General features: G+C 44.2%; 1 protein-coding gene across 6 annotated transcripts in view; it reads right to left on the bottom strand.

The window, feature by feature from the left end:
* Nucleotides 1-19,746, bottom strand: part of LIN54 (lin-54 DREAM MuvB core complex component) — an 88,995-nt gene extending 69,249 nt beyond the window's left edge. Inside the window, exon 1 of one of the 6 annotated variants that reach the window (XM_033214231.1) lies at nucleotides 19,574-19,746. The gene's annotated coding sequence lies outside the window, so the exon portion shown is untranslated. Of the gene's footprint in view, nucleotides 1-17,281; nucleotides 17,654-18,806; nucleotides 18,828-19,573 lie in introns of those variants that run through there. The other 5 variants (XM_033214234.1, XM_033214229.1, XM_033214232.1 and 2 more) reach the window with 5 other exon arrangements.
* Nucleotides 19,747-22,492: the final 2,746 nt, after the last annotated feature.

Here is a 22,492-nt window from a genome sequence, read left to right as displayed (position 1 = left end):
CTCTACAGCAATAAGCAAAGCTTGCATTTACTTTCATTTTCAAGCATTAACCCTTGCAGCTCAACCAAATTCTAAGGTTTTGAATCCACCTAAAGCTCTATATCCTTATTGTGGACACCATATGTTCCGCTTTGAGGGCTCCTTAACTCAGCAGCTATAGCCACATTGCCTTTCAGCAGAGCAGGGGCCATGAAGTTGAGTGTACAACAACCAAAGCACCATTCAGGTGGTATGTTTCAATCCTGCCTCTCAACTAAGCCTCTAAATTATTCATTAACAGGTAGAACAGTGGAGGACTTTCACTCTCCCTATCCTCACTGCCCTTGCCCACCACCTGGGTAAGACCATTCACTAACAGACGCCAGAGAGAATTTTTATATCTCCTAACCTAGCCCAAGAGGCTCTCATCCTTCCTCTCAGAATGCCATGCCTGTCAGTACCCCATCCTCATGGCCAAAACTATCAAGAACTGTGAGAGGTGTGAGACTTCCTACTCTCTTTGAAAGCTAATAAAGTAGCCTAGTACTCTTCCATGGATACCGGCAGAAGACACAGTAGTCCTGTGTCAGAGACAAAAGGACTTTTGACCCACAGTACAGCAAGGAACACGAGCATCATGTGTGTATCAGTTCCCCCATATCCCCCAAGTCCCGCAGGGAAGACACGGGGGGGGGGTCCAGGTAGATGCCGCACATGCAGTAGGTTTGCATCATAGCTGAGGAATCCTGAGTTTAGGGAACCCAAATCTTTTTTTGTTGTTGTTTTGAGACAGTCTCTCTCGGTTGCCCATGCTGGAGTGCAGTGGCGCGATCTCCACTCACTGCAAGCTCCGCCTCCCAGGTTCATGTCATTCTCCTGCCTCAGCCTCCTGAGTAGCTGGGACTACCGGTGCCCGCCACCACGCCCAGTTAATTTTTTGTATTTTTAGTAGAGACAGGGTTTCACTATGTTAGCCAGGATGGTCTCGATCTCCTGACCTCGTGATCCGCCCGCCTCGGCCTCCCAAAGTGCTGGGATTACAGGCGTGAGCCACTGCGCCCAGCCAGGGAACCCAAAGCAAACCTGCTCTTTGCCCAGAGGGAGACATTATCTTTATTATACTGGACAATAAGCAAATCTGCCCTTTGCTACAGAGGGAGATGCTGTATCATCCTAGGCTGTTTGCTATACAGATACCACTGAAAAGATCATTTAAAACAAAAGGGCTGTCACTGCCTCACTGGTAAGAGGTACAGAAATGCAAGGACCTATGGAAAAGCCAGGTGCAATGGCGTGCACCTGTAGTCCCAGCTATTCAGGAGGATGAGATGGGAGGATCACTTGATGCCAGAAGTTCAAGGTTACAGTGCACCACTGTACTGCAGCCTGGGCAACACAGTAAGAGCCTGTCTCTTAAGGGGGAAAAAAAAAATCCATGGAGAATTGTCTCCCAAATAACTATATCTTATTTATGTTAGCAATATTGTGCACTTTAAGTATATAGGTCTTATATGTATTTTGTTAAATTTATCCTTAAGTATTTCATGGTTTTTTGATGCTGTTATAAATGGCACTCTTTTCCGTTTTCCAATTGTTTACGAGTATGTACAAATAAAATTGATTTTTGTATACTGTCCATGTATCCTACAACCCAGCTAAACTCACTTGTTAATTCTGATAGTTTTTCAGTATAGATTCCTTACGAATTTCTACAAATACAGTCCATGTTGTCTGTAACATCTTTATTTCCTCCTTTCCAGTCTGCACATTTTATATTTCTTTTCCCTTACTACACCTTGCTGGGACCTCCAGTAAAATGTTGACTAAAAGTGGTGACAGCAGACATCCTTGCCTTGTTCCTAATTTTATCTGTTAGTTATAGGTTTCCATAGATTTTCTTTACCAGGTTGAGAAAGTTTACTTCTTTCCCAATTTGATGAGGTTTTTTTAAAAATCATAAAAGGATGTTTAATTCTATCATATGCTTTTTCTGCAACTAGTGAATCGTATGGCTTTTCTTTTTTTAGTCTGTGAATCATATTAATTTTTGATTAAATTAATTTAGTATTCCTGATATAAGCCCCACTTGATCACATCTTATAATTTATATATATATTGCTAAATTACATTGTGCTAATATTTTGTTAAACATTTTTGTTATGTTCACGAGGGATATTGTTCTGTAGTTTTCTTTTCATTTTATAGTGTCTGCCTGGAGACAATGCTAGCTAATAAAATGAATTGGAGTGTGTTCTTATTTTTCAGGAAAAGTTTGCACAGAATTGTCTCTATTTCCTCCTTAAATATTTGCTAAAATTCACCAGTAAAGCCATCTAGATATAAAGCTTCCTTGTGGGAAGGTTTTTAAATATAAATTCACTTTCTTTAGCAGATGCAGGGCTATTCAGATATCCTTCTTCCCAAGTAACCTGGGATATTTGATAGTTTGTGTCTCTGAAGGAATTTGTCTATTTCCTCTAAGCTGCCAAATGTATTAGTATAAAGTTACATGTAATATTCTTTTAATATCTGCAGGATCTGTAGAAATGTCCTCTCCTCATTCCTCATAGTGGTAAATTGTCTTCTCTCCTCTTATTCTTGATTAGCTAGAGATGTATCCATTTTATTGAGCTTTACAAAGAACCATTTTTGGACCAGGCATGGTGGCTCACACTTGTAATCTCAGAACTTTGAGAGGTTAAGATGGCTCACTTGTGGCCACAGGTTTGAGACCAGTCTGGACAACATATCAAGACCCCACCTCAACAAAATAAAGATAAAAATTAGCTGGGTGTGGTAGGGCCTGCTTGTAGTCCTAGCTCACACTCCCTTGACTTGGAGGCTGCAGCAAGCAAACCATGACACAGTGGCATGAACATGGCTCAATGAAGCGTCAAATTCCCAGGCTCAAGCAATCCTCCTGCCTCAGCCCTGCAAGTAGCTGGGACTACAGGCATGCACCACAATGCCTGGCTTTTGTTTTGTAGAAATGAGATTTCACCACGTTGCCTAGGCTGGTCTCAAACTCCTGAGCTCAAGTGATCTGCCCAGCTTGGCCTCTCAGCATGCACCACTATGCCTAGCCCATTTTTTACTGAATTAACTATTATTTTCACCTCTTTCCTTCTGTTTGATTTATTCTTCTTTTCCTAGAATCTTTTTTTTTTTTTTTTTTGAGATGGAGTTTCATTCTTGTTCATTCTTGTTGCTCATTCTTTCAGGCTGAAGTGCAATGGCGCAATCTTGGCTCACCACAACCTCCACCACCCGGGTTCAAGCGATTCTCCTGCCTCAGCCTCCCAAGTAGCTGGGATTATAGGCATGTGTCACCACGCCTGGCTAATTTTTTGTATTTTTAGTAGAGACAGGGTTTCTCCATGTTGGTCAAGCTGGTCTCAAACTCCACACCTCAGGTGATCCGCCTGCCTCGGCCTCCCAAAGTGCTGGGATTATAGGAGTGAGACACCACGCCCACCCGCCTAGAATCTTAAGATGGAAGCACAGATCAGTGTTCACCAAACTACTAAATCATGACAATGGTCTTTATGTATTGCTTCCCACCTAAGAATGGTTGTTTGTTTGTTTGTTTTTGAGACAGAGCCTTGCTCTGTCACCCAGGCTAGAGTGCAGTGGTGCGATCTTGGCTCACTGCAACCTCTGCTTCCTGGGTTCAAGTGACTCTCCTGCCTCAGCCTCCCAAGCAGCTGGGATTAGAGGCGCATGCCTCCATGCTGACTACTTTTGTATTTTTAGTAGAGATGGGGTTTCACCATGTTGGTCAGGCTGGTCTTGAATTTCTGATCTCAACTGATCCACCCGCCTCAGCCTCCCAAAGTGCTGGGATTACAGGCATGAGCCACTGTGCCCGGCCTGATATTTACATTTTTAAATGGTTGGGGTGAGGGAGAATATGTGACAGACTTACATGACTTACAAAGCCTCAAATATTTGCTACCTGGACCTTTACAGAAAAAGTCTGTCAACTCCTCATTTAAATGATTGATTGATTTTAAAACTTTCTTCTTTTTTACAGTAAGCCTTTAATATGAAAACTTTTCCCCAAAGCTGCTTTAGATGTAGTCCATTAATTTCAATATGTTTTTATTACCATTCACTTCAAATGTTTTCTAATATTGCTTGTGATTTCATCTGACACATGGATAATAAAGTGTGCCATTTAATTCCCAAGCACTTGGAGAATTTCTAGCTATGCTATTATTATTGATTACTAATTTAATTATAGTATTGTCAGAGAACATAATACTCTGCAACATTCTCATTTGAAATTAGAGACTTGTATTTTGACTCAGTATATTCTCTCTTGGTGAATGTTCCTTCTGCATTTGAAAAGAATTTTTACTTTTTTTAGTTTTTGGTTTTTTTTTTTTTTTTTTTGAGACAGAGTCTCACTCTGTCACCCAGGCTGGAGTGCAGTGGTGCAATCTGGGCTGAATGCAACCTCCACCTCCCTGGTTCACACAATTCCACTGCCTCAGCCTCCCGAGCAGCTGGGATTACAGGTGCATGGTACCACGCCCAGTTAATTTTTTTGTATTTTTAGTAGACGGGGTTTTGCCATGTTGGCCAGACTGGTCTCGAACTCCTGAACTCAGGCAATCTGCCCTCCTCAGCCTCCCGAAGTGCTGAGATTACAGGCGAGAGCCACCGTGCCCGGCCAAGAACATTTTTTTTCTTAATAGTTGCTGAGGGTAGTATTCTATTTATGTCAGTTAGCAAAAGCTGGTTGATAGTGTTATTCAGATCCTTGATATCCTTAATAAATTTTTAGGCTGTTAAAATTCCCAAATATGATGGTGGATTTGTCTATGTCTCCTCTTCTGCACATTTTTGCTTCATATATTTTGAAGTTCTGTTGTCAGAAGAACATAGATTTTTACCTGTCCTGTTAAAAGACACTGAAAATTACAGGAGTGGGACTCGCCCTTTGAACTAGGAGCAAAGTCCTAACTTCTAACAAGAAAAGGTCTGGGCCGGGTTCAGTGGCTCACAACTGTAATCCCAACACTCTGGGAGGCCGAGGCAAGAGGACTGCTTAAGTCCAGGAGTTGGAAACCAGCCTGGGCATAACATGGTAAGACCCTCTTCTCTACAAAAAAAAATTTTTAAAATTAGCCGGGCATGATGGAGCATGTCTAAAGTCCTAGCTACTCGAGAGGCTGAGACAGGAGGAAAGTGTAATCTCAGAAGGTCAGGAGTTCAAGACCAGCCTGGCCAATATAGTGAAACTACGTCTCCACTAAAACTACAAAAATCAGCTGGGCGTGGTGCTGCATGCCTGTAGTCCTGGCTACTCAGGAGGCTACGGCAGGAGAAGTGCTTGAACCCGGGAGGCAGAGGTTGCAGTGAGCAGAGATAGCAGCATTGCACTCCAACTCTGGCGACAGTGTGAGACTCTGTCCAGGGGGGAAGGGAGGGGAGGGGAAGGGAGGGGAGGGGAAGGGAGGGGAGGGGAAGGGAGGGGAGGGGAAGGGAGGGGAAGGGAGGGGAGGGGAAGGGAGGGGAAGGGAGGGGAGGGGAGGGGAGGGGAAGGAAAAGAAAAGAGAATCTGAGTGTTTAGTTGACCTTTGAACAACAGGGTCCACTTACACACATTTTTTTTCCATAAATATATTAAATATTTTTTGGAAATTTGTGGCAATTTGAAAAAACTTGCTGATGAACCATGTCACCACTTAGAAATACCAAAAAGATTTAAGAAAAAGTTTGATATGTCATGAATGCATAAAACATATGTAAACATTGTGTTTTATAATTTACTACCATAAAATATATAAAGTATAAAAAGTTAAAATGTATAAAAACTTACCCACACAAATACATTGTATCATTTGCAGTGGAGAGAAATGTAAACAAAGATGCACTATTAAATCAAAACCACAAAAAAGTAACTGTAGTACATACAGTTGTAACATAGTATGTATACTGTAGTACATACTATTGTAACATTTTTGTAGCCACCTCCTGTTGCTACTGTGGTGAGCTCAAGTGTTGCCACTAATTGTCTGTTTCCACATGAGCAGTTCCTCCCTCTAGTAAATTGTGTATTGCAGTAAAAGGTGATCTCCCATATTTTTCATTGTGCTTAGTGCAATACTGTAAAACTTGAACACACTAGGAGACCCATATGAAGTGCCACTAATGATGCTGGAAGCGCTCCCAAGAAGCAGAGAAAAGTATGACATTACAAGCAAAACTGTAACTGCTTGATATGTACTGTAGATTGAGGTCTACAGCTGCAGTTGCCCAACATTTCAAGATAAATGAATCCAGTGTAAAGACCATCATAAAAAAGGAAATCTGTTAAGCCATCACTGCAGTTACACCAGCAGATACAAAAACCTTGCACTTTTAGCAAAATATTTTTTTGTCTAACACTGAAATTGCAGCCTTTGGCCAGGTGTGGCCAAAGTGCTGGGATTTGGCTCATGCCTATAATCCTAGCACTTTGGGAGGATGAGGCAGGCAGAACACCTGAGGTCAGGAGTTTTGGACCAGCCTGGCCAATACGGTAAAACCCCGTCTCTACCAAAAAATACAAAAATTAGCTGTGTATGGTGGCACATGCCTGTGGTCCCAGCTACTTGGGAGGCAGAGGTGGGAGAATAGCTTGAACCCGGGAGGTGGAGGCTCTAGTGAGCTGAGATCACACCACTGCACTCCAGCCTAGGTGACAGAGCGAGACTGTCTCAAAAAAACAAAACAAAAAAAAGGTCAAGAAAACAGGAGAAGCAGCTTCTGGTGACCAAGAATTCCCAGGTGCCATTAAGAAAATCATTGAGGAGAATGGATATATGCCCAAACAGGTTTTTTGTTTTGTTGTTTTTTGAGACAGGGTCTCACTCTGTCACCCAGACTGGAGAGCAGTGGCATAATCAGAGCTCACTGCAGCCTCAACCTCCTGGGCTCAAGTGATCCTCATACCTCAGCCTCCTGAGTAACTGGGACCACAGGTGCATGCCTAAATTTTTAAAATTTTTATAGAGATAGGGTCTCATTATGTTGCCCAGGCTGGTCTCGAACTCCTAGGCTCAAGTGATCCTCCTGCCTCAGCTCTCCAAAGTGCTGGGATTACAGGTATGAGCCACTATGCCCAGCCCAAACAGGTTTTCAATGCAGTTTCGAAGGTGGCTTATTCTGGAAAAGAATGCCATAAAAGACATTTATCAGTAAGGAAGAGAAGGCAGCACCAGAATTTTTAAGGCAGGAAAGGATAGGCTAAGTCTATTGTTTTGTGCAAATGTAGTTGGGTTCATGATCAGAACTGCCCTTATCTATAAAGCTGCTAAACCCTGAGCCTTGAAGGGAAAGGATAAACACCAGTTGCCACTTTTCCAAATGTACAACAAGAAGGCCTGGACAATGATAACTCTTTTTCTGGATTGGGTCCAACAGTGTTTTGTCCCTGAAGACAGAAGTACCTTGCCAGTAAGGAACTGCCTTTTAAAATTCCTTTGATATTGGACAATGCTCCCAGCCACTCAGAACCCCATGTGTTCAACACCGAAGGCATCCACATGGTCTACTTGCCCCCAAATACATCATCTTTAATTTGGGCTCTAAGGCCCTTTAAGGCTCATTATATATGGTACTCTATGGAATGAACATCAAGTCTATGGAAGAGAACCCGGTTGAGAGAACATTATGAAAATCAGAAAGGATTACGCCACTGAAGATGCCGTCATTGTTATAGACAAAGCCATGAAAGCCATCAAGCCCAAGGCAATAAATTCTTTTTTTGTTTTGTTTTTTTGGAGATGGAGTCTCACTTTGTCCCCCAGGGTGAAGTGCAGTGGCACAATCTGAACCTCGGCTCACTGCAACCTCTGCCTCTCAAGTTCAACTGATTCTCCTGCCTCAGCCTCCCAAATAGCTGGTATTAAAGGCACACGCCACCACACCCAGCTAATTTTTGTATTTTTAGTAGAGACAGCGTTCTGCCATGTTGGCCAGGCTGGGCTCAAACTCCTAACCTCAGGTGATCCGCCCACCTTGGCCTCCCAAAATGCTGGGATTACAGGCATGAGCCTCCAGGCCCGGCCCAAAAGCAATAAATTCTTACAGAGAAAACTGCATCTAGACATTGTGCATGACTTCACAGGATTTACGACATAACCAATGAAGAAAATCATGAAATAAATTGTGGATATGACAAAAATGGTGGAAGGTGAAGGGTTTCAAGATATGCATCTTGGGTAAGGCATAGTGGCTCATGCCTGTAATCCCAACACTTCGGGAGGCCAAGGTGAGGGGATCACTTGAGCCCTACAGTTTGAGAGCAACCTGGGCAACCTAGTGAGATCCCAACTCTACAAAAAATTTAAAAGTTAGCCAGATGTGGTGGTGTGCACCTGTAGTCCCAGCTACTCAGGAGGCTGAGGTGGAAGGATCACTTGAGCCCAGGAGGTCAAGGATGCTGTGAGCTATGATCACACCACTGCACTCCAGCCTGAGCAGGAGTGAAATCCTGCCGAAAAGAAAAGAAAAAGAAAAAGAAAGGATCTTGGAGAAATTTAAGAGCTAACAGATACCATACCAGAGGAATTAACGGGGGACAACTTGATGGAGATGACTGCTTCTGAACTAGTGCCAGACAATAAGAAAGAAGATGTAGAAGAAGCACAGAAAACAAATTGACAGTAGACAATCGGCATTATTCAAGGCTGCTTTTGACATATTTTATGACATGGACCCTTCTACGATACACACAATGAAGCTAAAGCAAACAGTGAAAAAAAGCTTGCTACCATAGGGAAATATTGTTAGAGAAATCAGGCATAGTGGTACACGCCTTTAATCCCAGCTACTTGAGAGACTGAGGCAGGAGTTCAAGACCAACAACACAGTGAGACATCACCTCTTTAAAAAAAAAAAAAAGTGAGGGTGAGGGAGGAAGGAAGGAAGGAGGGATAGAAGGGAGAAAGGGAGGGAGGAAGGAAGGAAGGAGGGATAGAAGGGAGAAAGGGAGGGAGGAAGGAAGGGAGGAAGGAAGGGAGGAAGGGAGGGAAGGAGGGAGGGAGGGAAAATGTCAGACAGAAATTACAATGTATTTCCATAAAGTTACATCAAGTGTCTCTGCCTCTCCTGTCTCCTCATGTACCTTCTCCACCTCTTCTGCCTCTGCCACTCCAGACAGCAAGACCCATCGCTGCTCTTCCTCGATCCACTTCAGTTCATGAACAGTAACTATATTTTCTCTCCCTTACAGTTTCTGTAATAACATTTTTTCTCTAGCATACTTTATTGTAATAATATGACATGCAATAAATATATAAAATATGTGTTAATCAACTATGTTATCAGTAAGGCTTGGACAACTAAGTTTTTGGGGATTCAAAAGTCATATGTGGATGTGGATATGACTGCTTGGGGTTGGTGTCCCTAATTCCCACGTTGTTCAAGGGTCAACTGTATTTTTTGTACCTAGAGCTTACTGCCAGCATTAACTGGTTAACTATACCACTTAGATTTTAGCTTTTCTTTTTGTGTGTGAGATGGAGTCTTGCTCTGTCACCCAGGTTGGAGTGCAGTGGCATGATCTCTGCTCACTGCAACCTCCGCCTCCCAAGTTTCAGTGATTCTCCCGCCTCAGCCTCCTGAATAGCTGGGATTACAGACGTATGCCACCACACTAGACTGATTTTTTGTATTTTTAGTAGGCACGGGATTTCACTATGTTGGCCAGGCTGGTCTTGAACTCCTGACCTCAAATGATCCACCCACCTCGGTCTCCCAAAGTGCTGGGATTAAAGGTGTAAGCCATCTCGCTCGGCCGGATTTTAGCTTTTATTTCTAAAATCAAACATCAACTAAAAAACCAGTTATAGAACTACATTTCTCAAACTAAACTGGGAGCAGTGGACTATAACCCATGAGTTCTGATGAAGGTTTGAAAGGTTTGTATTTCCCAGAGAAGACTGGTATGGCCCCTATGCAAGGACGACATGCAAATTTGTGAAGTGTTCCATGAAAAAAACAAATTAAATACATAACTTTTTTTTTGAGACAGAGTCTCACTCTGTTGCCCACGCTGGAATGCAGTAGCGCAATCTTGGCTTACAGCAACCTCCACCTGGGGGCTCAAGTGATCCTCCCACCTCAGCCCCTGGAGTAGCTGGAACTACAGGTGTGCGCCACCACAACTAGCTAATTTGTCTCGTTTTTCTAGAGACAGGGTCTCGCCATATTGCCCAGGCTAGTCTCAAACTCCTGAGCTCAAGCCATCCACCCACCTCGGCCTCACAGAGTGCTGGAATTACAGGCGTGAGCTACCGCACCTGGCCTAAATTTTTTTTAAAAAAGAAAGGTTTGTATTTTCATTTCAATAGTATTTTTATAAAGTACATTCTGGATCATTTGAATAACCACATCACATCCAAAATCAATGTACAAGAATTCAGATGAGCTAAAGAAAAAGGCACAAAATGGACTTATAAGATAAATGACATATTTATGCCAAACCACTTAACCTGAGATTTAAGAAGGAAAGCCTTGCAGCATTCAAACACAGAAGAGTGGCATAGAAATTGAGTCATCATAGGATATAGAGTATATAGGATATACAGTATGTAGTATGCACTGCCAGGTGCAGTGGCTTACGCCTGTAATCCCAGCACTTGCGGAGGCTGAGGGGTACAGATTGCGAGGTCAGGAGTTCGAGACCAGCCTGGCCAATATAGTGAAACCCCGTCTCTACTAAAAATACAAAAAAATTAGCCAGGCATGGTGGCGGGCGCCTGTAGTCCCAGCTACTTGGGAGGCTGCGGCAGGAAAATCACTTGAACCTGGGAGGCAGAGGTTGCAGCGAGCCAAGATCGCGCCACTGTACTCCAGTGTGGGTGACAGAGTGAGACTCCGTTGGAAACTGGACAGGAAAGGACAGGACAGGACAGGACAGGAAAGGAAAGGAAGAAAAAGAAAGAAAAAAACTGCACATCTGCACTGAGGCAGAACCTAGTATACTCACTATGGAAAGAAATATATTTTTGTTTTGTTTTGTATTGAGACTGTCTTGCTCTGTCATCAGGCTACAATGCAATGCCAAGATCATGGCTCACTGCAATCTTGGACACCTAGGCTCAAGTGATCCTCCCACCTCAGCCTCCCGAGTAGCTGGGACTACAGAACAGGCAGAAGCCATCACACTCTGGCCAATTTCCTTTGTATTTGTTGTAGAGACAAGGTCTTGCTACGTCACCCAGGCTGATCTTGAACTTGGGGACACAAGCTATCCACCCATCTTGGACTCCCAAAGTGCTAGGATTACAGGTGTGAGCCATTGTGCCTGACCTAAAGACTGTTTAAGCAAAACAACATCATCTATCGCCATAAGTTTAATTTTTTTACGTTGGTTTTACAGTTTTGTTTATATTAGGTTCATAAATTTACTTTTTGTTCGTTTGTTTTTGAGACAGAGTCTGGCTCTGTCACCCAGGATGGAGTGCAGTGGCGCAATCTCAGCTCTCTGCAACCTCTGCCTTCCAGGTTCAAACGATTCTCCTGCCTCAGCCTCCGAAGTAGCTGGCATTTTTCATACAGGAACCCACCACCACGCCCGGTTCATGTTTGTATCTTTTAGTAGAGATGAGGTTTTGCCATGTTGGCCAGGCTGGTCTCGAACTCCTGACCTCAGGTTATCCGCCCACCTTGGCCTCCCAAAGTGCTGGGATTACAGGCATGAGCCATCGCACCTGGCCTATAAATTTACTTTTGATTTATACTGGTTTTATATATTTATATCTATCTTACAAAGTAAACATTTTAATATTTTAATAAAATAAGTTAGTAAATATTTTAATAAAATATTTTAATAAAATACTGAGGATTCACAATTTTTTTTTCCTTTAAAAGGGAACTGTAAATCGCTATTATTAAAAAAACAAAAAACAGGGGCCAGGCATGGTGGCTCACGCTTGTAATCCCAACACTTTGGAGGACTAAGGCAGGCGGATCACTTGAAGCCAGGAGTTTGTGAACAGCCTGGCCAACATGGGGAAAGCCCGCCTCTACAAAAATTAGCTGGGCATGGTGGAGCGCACCTGTAGTCCCAAATACTCAGGGGGCTGAGCTAGGACAATCACTTGAACACGGGAGGCAGAGGTTGCAGTGAGTCGAAATCACACCACTGCACGCCAGCCTGGGCAACAGGGTGAGACTCCATCTCAGAAAAAAAAAAAGTCAAAAAATAGATGCTGGAGAGGTCATGGGAACACTTACCCACTGTTGGTGAAAATGTAAATTAGTTCAGCCACTGTAGAAAGCAGCTTGGTGACTTCTCAAAGAATTTGAAAGAGAACTACCATTTGACCCAGCAATCACATTACTGGGTACATACCTAAAAGAAAATAAATGTTTACGCCAGAAAGACACATGTACCTGCATGGTCATCGCAGTACTACTCACAACAGCAAAGACATGGAATCAACCTGGGTGCCCATCAATGGTGACTGGATAAGGAAAATGTGGTACATATACACTATGAAATACTACGTAGCCATAAAAATGAAAGAAACCGCCGGGCGCGGTGGCTCACGCCTGTAATCCCAGCACTTTGGGAGGCTGAGGCGGGCGGATCACAAGGTCAGGAGATCGAGACCATCCTGGCTAACATGGTGAAACCCCATCTCTACTAAAAATACAAAAAAATTAGCCAGGTGTGGTGGCGGGTGCCTGTAGTCCCAGCTACTGGGGAGGCTGAGGCAGGAGAACGGCCTGAACCTGGGAGGCGGAGCTTGCAGTGAGCCGAGATCGTGCCACTGCGCTCCAGCCTGGGAGACAGAGCAAGACACTGTCTCAAAAAAAAAAAAAAAAAATGAAAGAAACTATGTCCTTTGCAGCAACATGGATGTAGCTGGAGGCCATTATCCTAAGCAAATTAACACAGAAACAGAAAACTAAATACCACAAATTCTCACTTATAAGTGGGAGCTAAACATTGGGTACTCATGAACATAAAGATGGCAACAATGGAAACTGAGGACTACTGGGGATGTAGGGAGGGGGTCAAGGGTTGAAAAACTAACTATTGGCTAGGCACAGTGGCTCACACCTGTAATCCCAGCACTTTGGGAGGCTGAGGTGGGCGGATCACCAGGTCAGGAGATCAGGATCATCCCGGCTAACATGGTGAAACCCCATCTCTACTAAAAATACAAAACATTAATTAGCCAGATGTGATGGCATGCACCTGTAGTCCCAGCTACTCCAGAGGCTGAGGCAGGAGAATAGCTTGGACCTGGGAGGCAGAAGTTACAGTGAGCCAAGATTGCACCACTGCAATTGACAGAGCGAGCCTCCGTCTCAAAAAAAAAAAAAAAAGAATAAAAGAAAAACTATTGGATACTATGCTCAGCGCCTGGGTGACAGAACCATTCATACTGCAAACCTCAGCATCATGCAATATACCCAGGTAACAGAACTGCACATGTACCCCTTGAACCTAAAATAAAAGCTGGAAAAAAAGGTGAATTCCAAATTAGTCACATACCTTTAAAGTCTATGTTCAAGTATATAGTATTTAAATTTGAGCTTCTGCCGCTCATATTTAAATGTATATGAAGTATCTGCTGCACTACTCCCATTCTATTTAGGTGAGCTTCCTTAACTTTGTAACTTACTTTCCAAAAAGTCTTTGCTACACGATAATTACATGAATTTCACAATGTATTTCAGAGGGTGTGAATTAACAACATAATAAAAAAAGAAATGGGCCAGGCATGATGGCTCACATCCTACCACTTTGGGAGGCTGAGGTTGGTGGATCACCTTAGGTCAGGGGTTCAAGACCAGCCTGGCCAACATGGTGAAACCCCATCTCTAGTGAAAATACAAAAAGTAGCTGGGCATGGTGGCGGGTGCCTGTAATCCCAGCTACTCAAGACGCTGAGGCAAGAGAATCGCTTGAACCCAGGAGGTGGAGGCTGCAGTGAGTGGAGATCACACCACTACCCTCCAGCCTGGGCAACAGAATGAGACTCCGTCTCAAAAAATAAATACATAAAAATAAATTTTAAAAAAAGATTATATAACTGAGTGAAATAACAAATAAATGCTATTCATTTATTCACATACTCAATGAAGAGGGTTATGTACCAAGGGACAGGCATTGTACCCAAGAATGAGAATAACACAGCCTATAAAACTGAACAAATATATAAAAATAAAAAAGGGAACTCTATATTATTCATGCTTATGATTAACATGATGGAAAAAACATGGAGATTCAAAATCAGAAAAGATCTGTTTCCAAATCATGGCTCTCCTAGTTGCTTATCACATAATCTGAGTCAATAATAACATCTCTGAGCTTCAGTTTACTTACAGGGTTACTGTGAAGATAGTTATGAGGTATGCTGTAACTCAGAGTTATTTTCCTGTTTATCTAAATTAGCTTCTCCTTCTGATTTCTCTATTGTTTTACAGCATTCAATAGTCTACCAAATGGCCGGACGTGGTAGCTAACGCCTGTAATTCCAGCACTTTGGGAGGGTGAGGCAGGTAGATCGCCTGAGCTCAGGAGTTTGAGACCAGCCTGGCCAACATGATGAAACCCTGTCTCCACCAAAAATACAAAAAATTAGCCGAGCGTGGTGGCCCATGCCTGTGGTCCCAGCTACTCATGAGGCTGAGGTGGGAGTATCTCTTGAGCCTGGGAGGCAGAGGATGCAGTGAGCTGAGATCCACTGCACCCTCACCTGGGTGACAGAGTAAGACCCCATCTCATTAAAAAAAAGAAAAAAAGAAAAATTCTATCAAACACCAGGGCTTACGATTGTATGGTCGTTGACATCTCTTCTTTCCATAGAAATATTAATCTGTCATATATTATGCAGATTACACCTTCACCATGACTCTATCCGCCTGTAACCAATCGTGTCTAAATCTCCAAATCCTGAAGCCTACTATGGTGTTTTTACCTCCATCTCCTCTCACCTATAATGCATTCTACATAAAAGCTACATGTACAGGATTTATCTTCTAAAGCATATCTCTGAGGTTGTCATTCTCCTACACTAAGTTACATTTTCTGTAACTCTTAAGACCTTCTGCAGCAAGGCCCCACTGAACAGATCCTTCCAACTTCACCTCCAGTGATTCTTAAACTGAAAGTTCCCTGAGGTAATGATATTGAGGTTATTTCATCCACTATCCCTAGCATACTATATGACACATAATAGATACCCAATAATAATGTTTGAAAAAGCAGTGAAAATCGGCTGGGCACGGTGGCTCACGTCTGTAATCCCAGCACTTCGGGAGGCCGAGGCAGGTGGATCATGAGGTGAGGAGATTGAGACCATCCTGGCTAACATGGTGAAACCCCATCTCTACTAAAAATACAAAAAATTAGCAGTCGTGGGCGCCTGAAGTCCCAGCTACTCGGGAAGCTGAGGCAGGAGAATGGCGTGAACCCGGGAGGCGGAGCTTGCAGTGAGCTGAGATCTCGCCACTACCCTCTAGCCTGGGCAACACAGCGAAACTCTGTCTCGAAATAAAAAAAAAAGAAAAAGTAGTGAAAATCTATAATACTCTTCCCCCCAAAAATGAACACTGGACTATCTCTGGTGGTATAATTCTTGCTTCATTTCTTTCTAACACACTTTTAATTATTAACACACAATTGTTCTAACCAAGACAATCTGAAAACTGGTCTTTAAAGACAATCACAAAGAATCACAAAGAGACAATAGCCCTCTGTGATTAAAAGAAAGTCAATGAAAAAGCTTTTTAATCCCCCTATTTTAATTACTTTTAAAATTCTTAGTCTTGCTACTAAGTCAGCAGCTATAAGGCATGGGTTAAATAACTGCAACATAAAAACTGTAATTTTAAAAAGACAAAACCAAATACCTACTGAATAATACAACATCAAATTATTTTCAAAAAATAATCATTATCATTATCATTAAATCTTCTGAGTACCTCTCAGGTATTTGTCCTAAAAAATTTTTTGGGTCTCTTATTCTTCTAGTAAGTGAAAGCCAGACATCCAGACTATACACACCCATTCACACAAAATTTTTCCCCTCTAAGTACACTACAAAATTTGTGATAAATGACACACTATGGTATAGTGTGTTCACATATACTCTCTGTAGACAATTTGAATAAGGAAATAATAGCACATATACTCTCTGAAGACAATTTGAATAAGGAAATTTAGGGCTAATCATAAACATTACCCATGGGCATTCCTCAAATACTAATCTCTCTGTTCATTATACACTCAATGTCATTGACTCAAAAAAGCTTGGGGAAAAGCATAGGGTCCAAATTAACAAAAATTTTTTTGCCCAGCCTAAAAATTTGTATCACATGTAACTTTTCTGTAATACTAGTGTTGTGTGCAAGGACACAGACTCCTTAGGGATCTTTCAGCATAACCTAAAACTTACATGGGTCTTTAGATAACCTAATAAAACAGTGGCTGTTATAGTCAATCAATACAGCTCTCTAAACAAAGGGCTAGGCTAAACACTCTAGCATTTAGAAATAACAGAGGTCTCAATTTATCTTTACCAACTTAATGTACTCATAACAAATGCTTGCATCACGCCATCACAACTCTCCTTAACAATGAAGGTAAAACTCAGGACCAAAAGAGAGCTCCTAAAGCTGTATTTCATTTGCATTATAAAATCTAACGCAAAATTTTTCATAACTTTACTCTCTGAATTCATGAACTAGAATGGCGGGGGCAGGAGGGTGGGTATAGAGAAGAACTTCCCTGAAAAGCATGGGTATAAAATATGACTGACAGTATCTCAATTGTTATTTGCCAAATGGCAGGGGCAAACAGGTTACTCTATGGATAACAGAGCATTAAAAAATTTTTTTCTAATTCTTACAAAACTGGTCCCTATTCTATAAAACGTGAACATCCACACCCCAATAAGTTACAGACTAGGATCTAAGACACAGACCTTAAATGCAGAATAAATTGCCAATGCTCTGCCTCCCTAAAGAAACATACAACCCCAAGAACTGCTGAACACCATCAAAGCAACACCCGACAGAGTGGCTGTTTTAAAAATTATATCAGGAAATCATGTTAAGTGCTAGCGGTTCCTCTAGGCCTCAGCAGCAGCCTTAGGTATAAGAGCAAACTGGAGCCCTCTTAACACTCAAAGAATAATGTTGATGTCATGACGAGGCTACTGATTCTTCGCACTCCGGACAAGTCATTCCTTGATCCACAGCGCAGTTCTTTCCTCACCCACCCCCATCCCCCCAAATAAAGAGATCTCCAGACAGAGAAGCCCTCGGGTACCCCCTCCTCCTCTACCTCCAGCGGCTGCCGCTTTCTCCTCCCTCGGGCTCCGAGGTGGGGGCTCCAGAAGGTCCTGGGCAATCCCGAGCCCCGGCGGGGCTTGTTTTGCCCGTGCACGATAGCTCTGGCCAACAGCTTCCTTTCCCAGTTTGTCCAAACTGGAGCGCTTCAGGGTACCCGGGGCCCGAGAAGGGAGCCGGGGTGGCGACGTCGCCGCCGCCGCCGCCTCTGGTATGTCAGGGGCCGGGATTGTATTTCGAAAGATCCGCCATTTTCACCTCGTCATCACCATCACAGCTCAGCAGCTTCCCCGACAGCCGGAGCCCGGGCCGCCGCCGCCGCCGCCACCACCAGTAACCTCCCCCTTCCTCCTCCTCCCCTCCCCGCCCGCCCCTCCCGGGAGGCGCACACCCACATATCCGGGGAAGCCTCCCGCCGCCCCGCCAACCTTCAAACGCACAAGGGCCGTGCAAGTGCACACCGGCTACGCCGAGACCTTTCACCCCCGGGCGGAGCACGGGCCCCCGCAGGGACGCCAAAGGAAGTCGCGCCACCTGCGGGGTCCCAAGTCCGGCATATTTTTGTTTGCAAGACCAAAAGCCATGCGGAGGGTGGCATAAGGACAATAAAGAACCCAAACTCTTTTATTTTCAGAGCAGCAACTTGAGAGAGATGGTGGAATGCGTTTTATTCACTGTGGCTATCTCAGGTACTAAAAACACTGTAAAGACCCTTAATGTCATTCACCAACTTTGACATTTTACCCCACCCACGGAACTACTTTGACAGGATGAGCTATTTCCATATGCATGTTCGACCTTTGACACCTTTGTCAATTACAGGCAGCAATCCTCATGCAGGTGAGGTGGTCAAAACACTTCATTTTAAAAAATAAAGTTCTGAGCTGTCTTCCTCTCCAACTTAATTTTATCTGGTCATTTCTGTCGATGAACACAGTGACTTCCAATCTGTCATCGGTTTAGGACGTCAAAGCGCAACTAGATTTAAAATGTATTGAACTAATTGTAGAAGCATTCATGAATGATCAATTTCTAAAATATTGAAAATATAACTCTAAGCTAAAATTACTTGCCAAATGTTTTTAGGATCTAAGTCATCAAATTTAAAAAAAACCCATCTGCTGCTGATATATTTGTTCAATACAGTGAAAATAAACAGCTTGCTTCAGAACAAGACCCTAGAGTTACCTACTAGGTAAGTAAAAGTTACCAGCTCCTGTCATCAGCCAGTTGAATAAGTACAAAAAAGAGAACAGAGGTAATTCTTAATCATTTAAAAAATAACAAAACATAAGCTGCAAGGCTTCTTCTGAGACCAGCATTTAAAAAAAAACAAAAGGAAACTGGCTGCCTTTGTCAATTTCAGAAAGAGTTAACCAACCAAAAACTTAATTCTTTATCATTCAACTACAATATAAGCTCTGGGCAAACTGAATTTCAAGGCTGCGAACAGGGCCACTCTACTGTCTAAGTGTAAGAAGATTAAGGTTGAAGTTGAAAAAGTCATTTCATTTCCCTACCTTGTTTCAATGGTAACTCCATATAAAAGTCGGTAGATTCAGCCTTCAACAAGGGCTGTCTACCACCCACCCCAATTGCTGTTTTTATATGCAGACTGCCAGATGCTGAGAGTATAAAGTGTCATCAGTTACTTCATCTTTAAACTTCATTTCCCCACTGACGGCCCCGTCCATCCGCACTCTGCTTGGTTGGTTACCGTTGCTGGCCAAGCTAAGTCCCGGCCCGCTCCCTTACCCCGTGCACCTCGGGAACATTATGACATTTGGCTGGTGGGCTTCGCGAGGAAAACGGACACGCACGAACAAGAGCCTGTACAAAGGGGCAAAGGAAGAACGCGGCGGCGGGCAGTAGGGAGAGGAGGGACTGGCACAAAATGACACAGCAGCAAAACCGGTTCCCAGAAACCCGGGGCCGCCACGGCCGGCTTGTTGGGTCGCGCAATGTGCGTGTCAACAGCCGCGGGAGCCCTTCGTCCAGACCGCCTGGCAGGCAGCTGGCCGAGCGCTGGCCCTGCCGGGTGACAGCCACCCTCCCGGGAGCCGGCGGGAAGAGACGGAGCCCCGAGGATCCTCCGCCCCCCGCAGCCCAGGGAAGGGGCGCGGCGGACCCCGCTGGCGGGTTCCCGCTCCCCGCCAAGGCCCACCGGCCCGGGCTCCCGGAGGGAGCGATCCAGCGCTCTCCGCCCGCGCAGCCACTCGCAGCGGGGGCCGGTTCCCCCTTCCCGCCCGCCCGCCCAGTAGCCCCCATCCCGGGGGCTGACACTCACCAAAGCCGGCGGCGCCGCCGCCTCCTGGTCGCGCGGCGCTCCCTGGGCTCCCAGCAGCAGCGGCGGCGGCGGCGCCTCCGGGACACAGACCAGGGTTTGTTCAAAATCACGCGCCCAGCGCCATTCCACCGCCGCATCCCATAATACGCCGGGCCCTCCCCGCCCGCGCGCCCCTCTGTGCCCGCCCCTGCGCTCAGCACCCCGCCCCACGGCCGGCTTCCTTCGCTCCGCCTCTTCCGCGGTGCCTCGCCCCTCCCCTTGGCAACCCGAGCCCGCGTTATTCCGCCTGGCTCCGCCGGGGCGCTACAGCTCCACGTGACTCAGAGTGGCGCCCGGTCAAAGCGATCGCTCGGAATGTTCCATCCCACTGAAGCTGGTGGGGGGAGGACCCGCATCGCGCTGCTGTTGGGAGAGACCGTCCCTTCGTCTAGCTTTCCTTGTTAGGAAGTGTGAGCTGTAGGTGCGACTTCCAGGATATCCCGCTGTTTGATGTGCTTGAGTGAGGAGGTGATCAGTAGTCACAAATGCCAAGTCACTGTGTTTTTAGGCGCTAATTTTGCAGAGGTCGCTAAAAAGCCCCAGGGAGATCATTGAGAGTTAAACTTATTTTGAAAGAGACCTTTTGTTTTTTTTTTTGCAACACACAGCTAAGACTAACACAGTCAAAATTATTTGTATTTAATCACCTTTTATTTTTTCCCGCGATTTATATGATATCCAAATACGGAGTCGGATGACCAGACGCTGAGAGATCATTCTGAGGGGAAAAAGAAAAATTATTCTGAGAGATTATTATTAACTGCTGTGTGTGAGACAAGCACTACAGATATGAAAAAATAGAAAATACAAAGTGTAAATGTAAGATGGTGCGGTACAGTGTATAATTTGCTAATGGAGCACGGAGGACATACAGGTCAGCATGAGAGACTACCTAGGGAACACAGTGGAGGAGGTGAAACTGTAGTGGAGGCAGCAATCACTTTGGAATCAAGCGGTACTGGTATTTAATGGCACCTCCGTTTATTAGTGTATAACGTTTATTTTCCTATCTAGCAAATAAAAATAACAAAACTTCCCAGGATTCTGATGGTTAAATAAAATGAAGGGTGTTAAGGAGGTACACGATCTCTGCCTAAAATGTTAGTTCCCTTGTGCCATAATCAACACCCAGTACTAGCCCAAACACTAATAGTCAGGATTTAACAAGGCAGATGTCATGAAATTAGCAAAGCCTTGAAAATGGTAAGGTCTGTGACATGTGCAAGGAAAGTGATAAAGTTGAAAGACACGAAGGCTTTGTTGGAGATCAACATTGTGAGCCCACTTTATGAGGAACCTTGAGAGCTAGTGTGAGAAATCCTCATGGTAAAATGATTGATGGTACTGTTGGCGCACCACTGGAAGGAAGAAGAGAGTGAGATGGAGTACCCAAAACTGGCTAGATTTTAGAGAGACCAAAAAAATCTCAAAAAAGGGAGACCCCTTCCCAGTTTATTCCACAAGGCAGCATAACTCTCATACTAAAACCCAAGACAAACAGTGCCCAAAAAAGAGAAGGGAAACTTCCTTTCTCACTATGATTTTGTTATGAAGGGAAAATTGATTATTTAGATGTTATTGGTCTGGTGCTGTGGCTCACACCTGAAATTGCAGGACTTTGGGAGACTGAGGCAGGAGGATGGGTTGAGGCCAGGAGTTTGAGACCAGCCTGAGCAACATAGTGAGATTCCATCTCTACAAAATAATTTTTTCTAAATAAAAAGAATTAAGACGTTATCAGACCAGGCGCAGTGGCTCACACCTGTAATCCCAGCGCTTTGGGAGGCTGAGGCAGGTGGGTCACCCGAGGTCATGAGTTCGAGACCAGCCTGGCCAGCATGGGGAAACCCTGTCTCTACTAAAAATACAAAAATTAGCCGGGCATGGTGGCATGCGCCTGTAGTACCAGCTACTCAGGAGGCTGAGGCAGGAGAATCACTTGAACCCGGGAAGCAGAGTTTGCAGTGAGCCAGAGGTCATACCACTGCACTCCAGCCTGGGCGACAGAGCAAGACTCCATCTCAAAAAAAAAAAAAAAAAAGAATTCACATCATGACAAAGTATGTGGTTTAACATAAACAGTGATTTAACATTAAGAAATCTGCAAGTAGAATTTATTAGACTGAAGGAGAAAAACCAAATGATAGTCTCTAGAGACACACTGTATAACATTCAACAACCACTCTGAATTTTTTTTTTTTTTTGAGACAGAGTCTCGCCCTTTCACCCAGGCTGAAGTGCAGTGGCGCGATCTCGGCTCACTGCAAGCTCCGCCTCCCGGGTTTACGCCATTCTCCTGCCTCAGCCTCCCTAGTAGCTGGGACTACAGGCGCCCGCCACCACGCCCAGCTAAATTTTTTGTATTTTTAGAGATGGGGTTTCACTGTGTTAGCCAGGATGGCCTCGATCTCCTGATCTCTTGATCTGCCCACCTTGGCCTCCCAAAGTGCTAGGATTACAGGCGTGAGCCACTGCGCCCGGCAACCACTCTGAATTTTTAAAATTCTTAGTAAACTAGAAAAATAAAAGAATGTTTCCTTAATTGGAACAAGATAATCATCAGAGAGCAACACCATACATTTCAGTGAAATGGCAGAGGCATTCACCTTAAAATCAGAGACTCAACAAGGAGGCAGGGATATAGTAGCTATTATTTACCATTTTTGAGGGTGTCCTAGCTAAGTTAAATAAGAAAAAAAGAAAGAAGAGGTGTAATATATGGGAAGAAGGAGACTAAATGGTCCTTATTAAAAACAATCAGGCCGGGCGCGGTGGCTCATTCCTGTAATCCCAGCACTTTGGGAGGCCGAGAGGCCGAGGCGGGTGGATCACGAGGTCAGGGGTTCAAGACCAGCCTGACCAACATGGTGAAACCCCCGC

The sequence above is a fragment of the Trachypithecus francoisi genome, unplaced genomic scaffold (assembly GCF_009764315.1).
Source record: "Trachypithecus francoisi isolate TF-2019V2 unplaced genomic scaffold, Tfra_2.0 Lachesis_group1, whole genome shotgun sequence".
Taxonomy (NCBI): Eukaryota; Metazoa; Chordata; class Mammalia; order Primates; family Cercopithecidae; genus Trachypithecus; species Trachypithecus francoisi.
This window is presented reverse-complemented; position numbering and strand designations above follow the sequence as displayed.